The following is a 12,689-nucleotide window of genomic DNA, read 5'->3' as shown; positions in this document are numbered from 1 at the left end:
TGATCTCTCTCTTCCTTTTGGAAGCCAGCCGTCCCAGGAGCACCCATTCTCCTCTGCTCCTGTCCCTATCAATGCAGGCCCCTCACAATTACCTGCGAATAGGCAAGTCTGAAGAATTCTGAGGTTCGGTGTTAAGTTCACTTGCCTGCAGATTTAAGCTGAATTCTCCAATTTAGCTTTATTCATAATAGAGATGATATTTTGGTCTCCCAAATGCCTTTCTCTTATTTCTCAATTGGTACAGAACCCAGCCAAGGGAAAATTAGAGTGCTGTTTATTGGGTATCTCACAAACCCTAACACCTACTGGATGAGATTAGTCTCGATAAACAGACAGGAAGTAAAATTTGGGGAGTAATATACATGTGGAATTTCTGAGGCTTCTGTTGGGGCCAGGACTTGGGGCCTTGGTCTTTACTGAGGGAGGCAAAGTGTTTTGACCCTGAAGAGGTTTTACATTAGGCCACATGAGCTTTTACAGTTGTACACTAGCTTTTAATTACTGCGGCCAAATTAGAGGTTTATAAACCATAGGCCACACTGTATTTTGACCTTAGTGGTGACTGTAGTTATGGCAACTTTGTCTTCAGGTAGTGGCAGTTTCTATAGGGACAGGCTGCATGTACCGGCACATAAAGCCTTAGCGAAGGCTTGAGGGCTTTGCCGGCCTCAGCAAAGAAACAAGCCACACTCTGCCATGGCGGTAACACTGAAAGCTCTAAATGTCAGATGCACAAGTGGTCTCAGCATACACTAACTACTCTGACCTAGCAAGCAAATGCCAGCTGTGCTGGCCTCAGCAAAGGGAATAGGGCATTAGCAGGCCTGGGTAGCTTCAAAGCACAGAAGGCTGATGCCTGACCTTGAATTATGCAGACACAGCTTTTCCTAAGCAGGCATGGCTGAGACAAAGATTGTTAGACTTTAGGAAAAAAGACTTTCTTCATACAGGCCTTTTAGATATTAGTGAGAACAATTATTTGATGCATATAAGCTGCAAGGCAACTAAATTTGAAAGAGCACATGAGCTACAAAACCAGTGAACTAGGTTTAAATTGTTTGTGCTCCAGTGGTCGGCAAACTGCGGCTCGCAAGCCACATGCAGCTCTTTGGCCCCTTGAGTGTGGCTCTTCCACAAAATGCCACGGCCTGGGCGAGTCTATTTTGAAGAAGTGGCACTAGAAGAAGTTTAAGTTTAAAAAATTTGGCTCTCAAAAGAAATTTCAATCGTTGTACTGTTGATATTTGGCTCTGTTGACTAATGAGTTTGCCGACCACTGTGCTAGGCTTACATAGGCAATTCAAAGGGGAAATGGAAATTAAGAGGTTTCTCACAATACTTTACAGAAAGAGGGAAGGAAAGAGAGAGAGGGAGGGAAGAACAGAGGCAGGGAGGGAGAGAGGGAACTTATAAAGGAAGAGAGGGAAGTTGGTAACTGGGGCTGCCGCTATAAACATCTACATTTTGCGAGGAGGAGGTGATATTTCAAATAGTAATCTTTAAAAGAGAAAACATGTGCATTGGGTTTCCCTCCCCCGCCCTCCGATATGATAAAGGCATAGTTCCAGATTTAACCTCTTGCTGGCAGATTGTTCCAAATGGTGGCAGTGTCCAAGTCATATATTCTGGACACTGGCATGGACTAACGGTATCTTGGTGAGGCTCAAACCAAGAGAATCTCACCCATTCTTCCCTCTCTCCGATACCAATGTGTCTCTGCTACAATCTTTGGCAAGACTGAGTACTGCATTCAGGGAACGTAACTTTATCTGCTCTTGGGCTGGAGGTAGGCTTACTTTTTTAATTTGGTGGTGGTGGGGGCAGTGCTGAAATGATTTTGTTTAGCCTTGGAGTTCATATAATTTGTATACCGTTCTGATCCATTTTAGAATCTTCTGGGGACAAAATCTATTGATGGTCCCAAGAGAGGTCCCAAGAGAAGACCCAAGAGAACAGTGACGGTACTGGGGTGGTGTCCTCATGAAAGTAAGAGTAGGACGGTCCTGAGACCATCCCTGACCTAAAGGGGACAGACACACCCCTGCTGACCGACATTTACTGTGTAAGAGACAAAAGCTGGCGAGTGTTAGAGAAAAACTTCTTCCTCACTCTTGAAGCTCCCCTCCACACAGGGCAGTATCAGTTTGTTTGCTATTCCTGGTCTTATCATATCCTTGACTCCTGCTGTGAGCCTAGAAGAGGAAACTGTGCTTGCAGAGTCCACGCCTTCCCTCCCCTTTCCCTTGGGGGTACCTATTCTGCTCTGCTCCTTTCTTCCTCTAGGAGGTGGTCTATCCCAGACTAGTGCTGCTGGGTGAGAAAACCTGTTAAGTTCTGGAGTTCCGAGATGAGCCAGTTCTCCCATGTCAACTTAGAATAAAAGTGAAATTTTGTTCTCTGCCTGTCTTACACCTTCATCGTCTTATTTCCATTACTTCAGAATGTAGACAGGAAATAGAATATTCTTTAGTGGGTGCCTTTCAATTCCAACTTGGTGGCTGAATGTGGTTGGTGCCTGTGGGGATAGTGAACCTTCACTAAGGCAAACCTTCTTCCATTCTTGCCACACATTTCCATCCTTCTAATATTCAGTCATTTTGTATTTCTAAAAACCCTTCCTGATTAACACCATATAATCTGCCTACTTACTGTATTTCATACTGATACCTATTTTTTATTTGTCCTTTATTTAATTTGCTCGCTCTCATTCTCTTGTTGTTTTGAAACTACCCTTAATATTTTTAATGTGTTTCTTGAAGAAGTCTTGATGACATTCTTATTTGAAGGCATAGCTTACAGTTGTGTCTAAGGTTCTAGGTCAGTTTTACTGTCCTTTTGACGAAACGGAAGGAGAACGAGGCAATGCAGAAGGACATGGTTAAGCTAGGGGTCCCACGTGGGAAGTGACACAGGGTCCAGGGTTTCGGTGCTAACAGGGTGATGAAAAAGCCATGACTAAGTCCACTTATGTGAACATTAACTGGAGGGGTGAGCAAGTGGTGGTAAAGCTGTCAAAAATGACGTGACAACATAAGCACTTCATTTCTGCTTCAGCACATCATTTCACCTCAGAGCTGTCATCAATGTGCCATACAGTAAGTGACAGGTAGTTGTGACCTGGCACAGTGCTTCAGCACACACAGGACAGGACTCAACAAATGTTAATGACCAAATATGAGTAATGTCATACAGCATCTGTGCTAGGTGTCCTCTAAAAGTTGGCAAATACGCTAATATTTTCAAAGCCTTCCAGGATCCAGCCTTCACCTGTCTCTCCAGCGTCACTAGCCAGGCCTTTCTGTTCCTTTTGTTCCAACCATACTGAGCTACTTATAGCTTCACAAATATGCCAGACTATTTCAGGAGTCCATGGCTTTATTCATATTACTCCCTATGCCCTTTCCTCCCCTGATACTCCTCATTAAGACACAGCTTTTAGAAAGGATTTCCTGATCCATCTCTAGGTAGAACTGATGATTTCTTCTTTAGTGTCCCCAGTGGATCTTATTTGAACCCTGTTATAGGATCTGCAACTTTATTGGATTTATTTGCTTGCATAAATGCCTTTCCTATTAGACTGTTAACCTTTTAGTACCAGATACTATATCTCTTTAAACTCTATACTCACAGTTTATTTAAAACTATGTACCTGTATTTAATGGGAATTCAATAAATTTCCATGCAGGAATGCCTAGATTAATCAACTAAAGTCCTTTTCACTTAAACTGCAATAGATAGCAATTCAATAAATATTTACTGGGTCCCAACCACATGCCAGATGGTGCTAGGCTAATGTGGTGTAGTACAATAAGCACTGGTTTTGAACGGGCAAAATCATTACTCTTTGACACTTACTAGCTGTGTAATCTTGGGCAAGTTACTTAACTTTTTAATCTTCATTATTTTTACCCATAAAACTGTTCAGGAGGTAGTGTTATAAGGATTAAATTAAATAATCCTAATATATAAAAAGCCAGGGGCCGCCACGACTGAAACAACCAGATGGACAACCTAATAGCAGGCTGCTTGGGGCGACAAGGCTGGCAGGGGGGTTAGTGAGGGGCGACCAAACGACTGAACAGCAGGCTGTGTGGGGCGACAAGGCCAGCAGGGAGGTTAATGAGGGACAACCAAACGACTGAACAGCAGGCTCTGTGAGGCAACTAGGCCGGCAGGGGGGTCAGTTGGGGGTGACCAGGCCGGCAGGCAGAGGTGGTTTAGGGGTGATCAGGCAGGCAGGCAGGTGAGCAGTTAGGAGCCAGTGGTCCTGGATTGTGAGAGGGAAGTCCGACTGCTGGTTTAGGCCTGATCCCCGGGATCGGGCCTAAACCAGCAGTCGGACATCCCCTGAGGGGTCCCGGATTGGAGAGGGTGCAGGCTGGGCTGAGGGGGGACCCCCCCATGCACAAATTTCATGTACCAGGCCTCTAGTATATGTATAGCACTGAACAAGGTGTCTAGCAGCAGCCAACAGGCACTAAAAGAACAGTTCCTTTCCAAGAATAAGTTTCAAAGGGTTTATAGACTAGTAAAGGAGACAAAATACTAATAAACAACTCTAATGTAAAATAATGAATGCTTTGTTTCTATAATAATGACAGATGCTCCTAGAACACAGATGAAAAAGAAAATCTGCCAAGAGAGTCTAGAAGGGGACAACAGAAAAGATACAAGAAGGAGGAGTGTAATTGCATTCTTCTCCCCTCTTCCAAACTCTAAGCAAGGAGCAAAGTATCAACCAAGGCACAAAGCTGTGAAAAAGAACGCACTATCTGGGAAACAGAAAAAGGCTTACAGATAGGGGTTCAGTAAGAAAGAAGCCAGAAATGTTGATTGCAATTAGGTTTTGAAAGGGGTGTGTAGGATGAAATCTGTAGCAACTGGGAGCCATGAGAGCTGTAAGCAAAGGACTGACATGAGTGAATCTATCATTTAGAAAGCTGACTCGGGCAGTAATGTGGACTACAGACTGCAGCAGGGACAGACTAGGGGCAGAGAAGCTAGGAATACACTCGCATAAAACTGTGGAATTGCTAAATCCTAATGACAAATTATAGCTTTATAAAATGACGAGGCACCAAATATCAGGATCAACCTAAATACAAATGCTTTTTAAGGGGACCTACCAATGTAGAAATATAAAGGGGTGATGTGATGAACACTTTAAATACCCTTCTGTAAGAACTCTGGAAACAAGTAATGACATCAAAATGTACTTTTCATCTAATTAAGATGAAGATTCTCCCATTCAATGCTAATACTGGGTAAAAAGAAATTTTAAAAACTTACCTTTGACAGTATCCTGGGGCAACACACGCCCGTGAAGATGAATCTAGACTACATTCAGTGCAAAAACCAAAACCCTGGAAAGAGAGAAAAATCACAATAAGCCACACACTCGTAGCAAGATGCCATGGCAAGTGGCGGAACACAAGTTCAGAATTCAGGCAGCCTAGTACGAATTCAGGCTTCTCCATCTACCACAGTGGTTTCCCCTCGTGGGGCACATGCTCCATAGGGGGGCAATTTGATTTTTACGGGGGGCAATTTGAGAATGAGCTATTAACAGTGAATTTTTTGCATTTCTTATGGTTCTAGGGGCCTCATATACAGTATATAAATATATATTGTGACATGTTTATGCATTTCAGTTCTCTATTATGTGTCTTAAAACTTTATTTGCTATTTTTTCATATCACTTCATATTATTATTTTTTAAACAATTTCTTAGTGATTTCTTCCTAATACTTCAATTGTTCTTTTGTTCTTTTATTTTTCTCTTTCATGGATGCCATGTGTAGACCAAGTAAATGGCCTTTGAGGCTTCCTCCATGTGCATAGGAGCTCACTTTTTGAATAATAAGAATTAAATATCACGGGGGAGAAGGGGCATCAGGATTTTAGAGATGCTTAGGTGGGGCATGGCCAAAAAGAGGTTGGGAACCACTTATCTACCAGCTAATAAATAGCCTCACCTCTCAAGCCTCAGCTTCCTCTTTCAACATTGGAAACAGTAACAGCATCTTTCTCAGAGGGTTCTTTGGAAGTTTAAATAAAATATGTGTAAAACACTTAGTACAGGGCAGCATCAACCACATGTTCAATACTAGTAAAGGTAAGTGGTTATTAAGAATATGAACTGAAATATGAATACTTGCTGAAGAAACATTAAAACCTATATTATACTTTTATTATTAATTTTACCCTTATGTCCTACCAGAAAAATAACAAATTACCTTTTCAACTTCTCCATTTCATGTGAGGATGTCTCAAAATCACTTTAGATTTAATATTGCATCCCAAATTGCCCTCTTCATCCCTACCCAGGCCTCATTCTCCATATCTCCACTGTCTCAAACAGGGGCACCATCCTCCACCCAGTTGCTGGTCAGAACCTCAGATTCATCTTGGATTTCCCACTCTAACCCAGTCCTCTCATAGCCATCAGCAAGTCCTGTCATTTGTGCTTTCACAATATGTGTCTCGGATCTACCCACAGTTTTCATTGCCATCATCATTTCTCACGTGTGAAGGCCTCCTAGCTGGCTTCCCAGAACCTGTTCTTGCTCCTCCCCAATCCATTCCCAAATAATGGCTGGAATGGCCCCTTAAAAATCAAATCAGATCATAGCAAGATGCTAATAAATGCTGTGAAATGTTTTTTAATTTCAAGATGAAATGTCTCTTAATATATATGAAATACATATTTATGTATCTGTGAATATACAAATACATCAAAATATATGAAATGACAGCCATTTATTAATAGGCATTTAGAGACCCCAAGCCTGTCACTTCATGTTACAACGGCAAAAACGAAAATCAGAAGGATATTCTGCTCAAGGTTGGACCTCTGTGTGTGTATAGGTGGGCAAAACAATGCCAGATAAGACTTGCAGAAATATATCTGCAATTAGCATCCACACTGTGCCAGAAAGCGTGTCACTGTTTGGAAATTGGCCCTTAGTCTCACAATCAATGTTTCTGTCCAAGAAAGTGCATTCCATTCCCCATGGCTACAGACTGTAAATTACAGCTTCAGTCCCACACTGTCACAATGTTTGAGGTGGTACTTCAGTGAGACTTGAAAACATCTGCTGCCCCGTTATCTGCCATCACCTCTATGTTACCTTGTTTTTTTTAAAGTGTTTGAATAAACAAATCTTAGATGGAATTGTGCTGTGTAATGAGTATTAGTAATACTTTAATTATTATCCCTATCTTCCTACTAAACACACCACTGTCCCAGCGATCTCTAAAAAGCAAATTTGATCCCTGAATATATCATTGCCAAAATTCACTCAAGAGCTACACATTACTTTTGGGGTAAAATTCAAGATCTCTCCTAGCTGCATCATCACTTCACACTCTATTCAAATGGATTGCTATTGGTTTCCTTGCCCACATGATTTCCTGGCACTGATGTCTCTGAGGACCCTTTGCCTAATTCCCTTCCACTCCTCTCTTGAGATCTGCCTCGGGTGTTGTTTTGAAGTTTTCTATACCCTCCCTGGCTCCACTAAGTGTTCCTCCTCTGAGGTATACCATGTAATATTGGTAATAACCATGGGTCTATTTCCTTCACTCAAGACAACAAGATCTATGTCTTACACATCTTTGAATTTGGTATCAGGTAGCAGTTTAATAAGCATAAACTGAACTGAATCCTGACATGATCCCTATACCCCAGTGCTTCAACATAGATGCTTCCCCATTAAATAAAAGGCACTGGGGGAAATGGAAGAAGCCAGCTGCCACTTCCAAGATGGGTTTGGCCCTCAAGGAGAATGTGAGCTATGCAGTTATGTGTGCCCCTCAGTACCTCAGAGACAGACTGGATTCTTTAATTTATTGTCAACTACACCATCAAGATGACAACTCTAATTTTCAGTTCTCTATTCTGATTAGTTTCTGCCCAGGCTAAACAGGACTGCTTCTCTAGACTTATCAGTAGTCTAAACTCTGTACCAACTTCATAAAGTAGCTCATTATTACATATCTTGTTAACAGACAAGCTTAGGACACAGTGGCCAGCTCAGTCCTTTGCCTGCTTGGCAGCTGGTCCCAGACGCTGACATTCAGTGAGAGAAAAGGAGTTAAAGCAGTGGAGAGGCAGGCAAGGGAAACTGGGCAGTGTTCCAAGTATTCTGGAAACCAGCTTCATTACTCTCCACAGGGCTGTGAACCTCTGTATCAGATGGACTCATACTCAAGATAAACATAAAATTTAATTCTAAGATCAACATTTGAAATGATCTAGTTGAAGTTATCTACAGCACCACTTTCCTTCTAAGGTATGAGTAATAGCAAATTCCTTCAAAATATCAGTTTGAAATGTTCAGAACGATATACTGTAATCCTACTATCTGATCATGTACAGCCACAGCAGTAAACTATGTGAACCACTCGTTTTCTCTCTTCTCGTGCAGAATAACCAGGTTGGCTTGGAATTTACACAGGGGTTGGCAAGGTTCAGTGGATCTTGGACTAAATCAACCCCCGGGACTAGCTAAACTGCAAGTATATTTCAAGAATTCCTCCACAGCCAAGCACCTAACTAAACTCACAGAATGTAATTAAAACTGCATCTTTCCCAGGGAATTTGACAAGTTTAAAAATACATACTCAAAAAACTATATTAATATCACTTCTGATATGGTAGGATTTAATTTTCAAACTTGATTATTTAGCAAAATTCTTCTAAATTTAATTTTGATTCTCATATCAAAAAACTCAAATAACATAAGGCTGTCTTCTCTCCCCCAACCTCAGTGTTCCCAAGACTCACCACTATTTATCTGTTTGACATCTGGCATAATACTTGGGGTTGCAGACTATTAAGAATATGCTATAAACTTTTAATTGAGTCACTAATAACACTGAAAACCCAGACTGCCTAGGTCACTAGCAACTGGCCTAACTTCAAGCATGACGTCAGGAAAAGATGTCGTAAGTGAAGCAACAGATGTGAGGGAGGAACAAAACCCCAGCAAGGAGGCTGGGGAGGTGTTCTCAGGAGACAAGCATGGACCAGGAGGATACCACAGTCCAGCTCGGTAAGCGGCATACCCAGCTCAGGTGGGCAAGAAGGAGCCTATTTAATTAAGTAACACAAATAATAGCAACCAACGCCCGAGGGAGCGCTGCTATAGGCAAATGGGTTTATTCGGCCACCGATACACAAGTGACTGTTGTTCCACGACCTCTGCAGTTTCAGGTCACTTCTACTTCAGTTTGACACTTTGGAAATCCTATAAAAATGTTCAAGTCTGTCCATTCCCAAAATCAGCCCCTTTAATCTGTAACCTCCTCGAGCTTCTGTGTCCCCCCGCCCCTTTCCTCTCCCAGTCAAGCTTTTATAAAAAGAAAATTTTATTTGTGGTCTCAGTGTCCTCTCTCTCATTCACTTATTAATCATTGCAATTTGATTTCTTTCTCTATCAGTCCCAGTTGCCAAATACAATGAATATTATTCACTGGTTTTGCTTTAACTTGGGCATTTAAAAGTCAGAAAGACCTGAAACTCTGTCTTTTGGAAGCTCCTTTCCTATCTGGCAATGAAGGATAATGCAGATAGATCCAGCCACTGGGCCAGGGGCACCTTCTTTTAGTTCCTGGTCTCTTGGCTGTGTCTGAGTTCTCCTGCCTCCCTGGATTTGTAGCGAGCCCAAGGCCTTTGTCAATACTGTTGATTTTCAGATTCCCATCTTGGGCAGGCTGGGGCTGGGTAAGGAGTTGCTGCTTCTGTATGTGGGAGTTGGGGGACAGGGATTGTGGTGAGAGAACCAAACTCAACTCATAGCTTCAAAGACTGAGCCTAGTTCTGATGCCCAAACTGACACGGAACATGTTTAGCCTCTTTACCACACAGAAGGGGCCAAATTCATTACTTTTGCACCTCGACTTAGACCATTTCTTACCAGTTTCTTTTGCTACTTGTCCTTTCTTTTTTTTTTTTTTAATAATTTTTTACAGAGAGGAAGGGAGAGGGATAGAGAGCTAGAAACATCGATGAGAGAGAAACATCGATCAGCTGCCTCCTGTACACCTCCCACTGGGGATGTGCCTGCAACCAAGGTACATGCCCTTGACTGGAATCGAACCTGGGACCCTTCAGTCCGCAGGCCGACGCTCTATCCACTGAGCCAAACCAGTTTCGGCTCTACTTGTCCTTTTATTACTGGTATGTTCCTCAGGAGTTCATCCTTTCCTTTTTTTTTTTCTTTATTGATTAAGGTTTTACATGTGTCCTTATCCCCCCATTGCCCTCCCCCATCCCCCTGCTCATGCCTTCACCCCGCCCCCTAGTGTCTATGTCCATTGCTTATACTTATATGCATGCATACAAGTCCTTTGGTTGATCTCCGCCCCCCCCCCCCCCCCCCCCCGCCTACCTCCCCTTCCCTCTGAGGTTTGATGGCCAGATCGATGCTTCTCTGTCTCTGGATCTGTCAACCTTTCCTTTCTCTATTTTATGTACATGTCCTTATCCTCTCCCAGAGATTTAACTACTACCTGTATCTTGATGACTCACAAGTCTGTCCCCAGTGTTGATCTTTGTTACAATCTTCAAAGACATCTATACAACCTCATAAGTCTTCTTTGCCTTATGTTCCATGGGTCCCTAAAACATAACATAACTAAAATAATCCTCTCCTTCAGCCTCACTTGGAAATACTATCATCCCACTTAAAGAAAAAATCTGGGACCTCATCAGCATCTTCCACCAAACATACATTATTTCAGTATATGCTTTCTTCCCTATTCCTACTGCCTTAGTTCTGGCATAGTTTCTCACCATATTTATTCCAAATGTGTGTTTTTTTAATTGATTTTCTTACCCTCAAGACCCACCCCACCTCCACTGCCATTAGAATTACCTTTATAAAGTGCAAACCCACATTGCCTTTGCAATGTCTCTCATCCATCTTCAAGATGAAATCTAATTCCCAATGCATGATGTTGTCACAAGGCCGGTACCTGTTCACCTCTCAGCTTCAACTCACAAAACCACATTGCTTTAAGCACCCCATGGTTTCATGTGCCTGTAACTTTGTATATGCTGTTTTCACTTGGAACTGCCTTCCCTTCACAGGGCAAATTTCTTTTCAACCTTCAAGATGCAGGCTTAGGGAAACCTTTTCTATGAAGTCTTTCTTGATTCCTCCCTCTTGCTATAGGTGATATGAATGGATCTTTCCTCTGAGTTAGCGACTGAACTTGGCATATATTTCCACTAGGCTTGTGTATGTTGTTTATACTACTAGGTTTGCTGAACACAGGATCTAAGTCTGATTTATCACTGCATGACCATCATTTAAAACAGAATTTATTTATCCCAATAAATTCTTATGGAATAAACACAGTTACTTTGCAGGGGAGAAATAAAGTCAACTCAATATACTAGTAATATTCTTAGTTTACTCAAATAAGGATGCTGCTTATAAGTTACAATAGTTTATCCAGGGCCACAGTACAAATCTCATTTCATTCATTCAGCGAGTGAGCCACCTGCCACGTATCATGCTCTGTTCTAGAACACCATGGTGAAATAATGCTTGGGTCTCAAGGCAATATGCTACCTGTATGGGACCCTCAGACTTCCAGGGAGAAGCTGTGAAGGAAACTTTGGGATTAACAGCAGGACCTTGACATAAAACTGTTAAATTCATTCTTAAATCTTGTAAGTCAGAGAGTGTTGCTTAAAAAAACAAAAACAAAAACAAAAACAAAACACCCAAAACTTAATCTGCAGCAGGGATGAAGAAAAAGGCATGTGCCTCACCTTCAGCTACGAAGCTACTAATTTAGTTTGGTCAGTTACCTGATGCCCTCTAGCTTAGTCCAAGACAATGTGTCAATTCCTTACAGAAAGGGCTTCGGGAAATAGGCTAACTTCTGAAGACCTACACACAACTGGAGGTGGGGCAGGGAGTAACAGCTGCCTGCTACAAGAACAGCAGAGATGGCCGGCTACTGAAACAGCATATTCAACTCAACCAGCTTTACTGATGCTTACTAAGTGCCCAGCCCTATGCTCGGTGTTTTCAGAGCAAGGGCCTATGGCCAGGTTTTATAGCAATTGTTGGTCACATAAAAATTAAACAGATTAACTAACATACTCGGCTTTTATAGCCAATTTATTGACAATTTATGATAAAAAAAAGCCTTTAATCTTTTTCCATATGTATGTTGATTTTATGTAGTGTTGTTGTTTTTAATCAAGTAGCTATTTCTATTAAGGCTGTTCAAAAAATTGTAAATGCATATTGGTTCTTCAATAAACCAGTGAGTTTGGGAAATTTTAATATTGATATTGGAGATAGTAGTCATCGTCATCATTACCAACTGTTTATGCTGTGCACAGCAGTATGTATCATGGATGTCTCAAAAACTCTCATTTAAGATATCCCTGTCCTCAGAAGTCTTACACTCTTGATAAGAAGAAGAAAACTAGCACAGGAAGCAATTCCACAAAAACTAAGCGCTAAACTGTGTGGCACAGAAGTTTCTGGAATGCAGTGAAAACAGTGGGCTAGACAATCTATGCAGCCCTCATGGAAACTAGGATTTCATCTGGAATTGACAGGATTTAAAGCAGTGATGCTCCAACTTTTTGGCCTCAGGATCTCTTTAGATTCTTAAAAATTATTAAGGACCCTAAAGAGCTTTAGTTTATTTGGGTCATA

The 12,689-nt window shown here is 41.7% G+C and overlaps 1 protein-coding gene across 2 annotated transcripts in view; it reads right to left on the bottom strand.

The window, feature by feature from the left end:
• TNRC6B (trinucleotide repeat containing adaptor 6B) overlaps positions 1-12,689 on the bottom strand; it is a 202,723-nt gene that overhangs the window by 149,631 nt on the left and 40,403 nt on the right. For both annotated transcript variants that reach the window (XM_080659686.1, XM_080659688.1), the window contains exon 2: positions 5,290-5,363. The gene's annotated coding sequence lies outside the window, so the exon portion shown is untranslated. The remainder of the gene's footprint in view (positions 1-5,289; positions 5,364-12,689) is intronic.

The sequence above is a fragment of the Plecotus auritus genome (assembly GCF_963455305.1).
Source record: "Plecotus auritus genome assembly, chromosome: 3".
NCBI lineage: Eukaryota > Metazoa > Chordata > Mammalia > Chiroptera > Vespertilionidae > Plecotus > Plecotus auritus.
The sequence above is the reverse complement of the archived record's forward strand: the minus strand, read 5'-3'. Positions and strand labels throughout refer to the sequence as shown.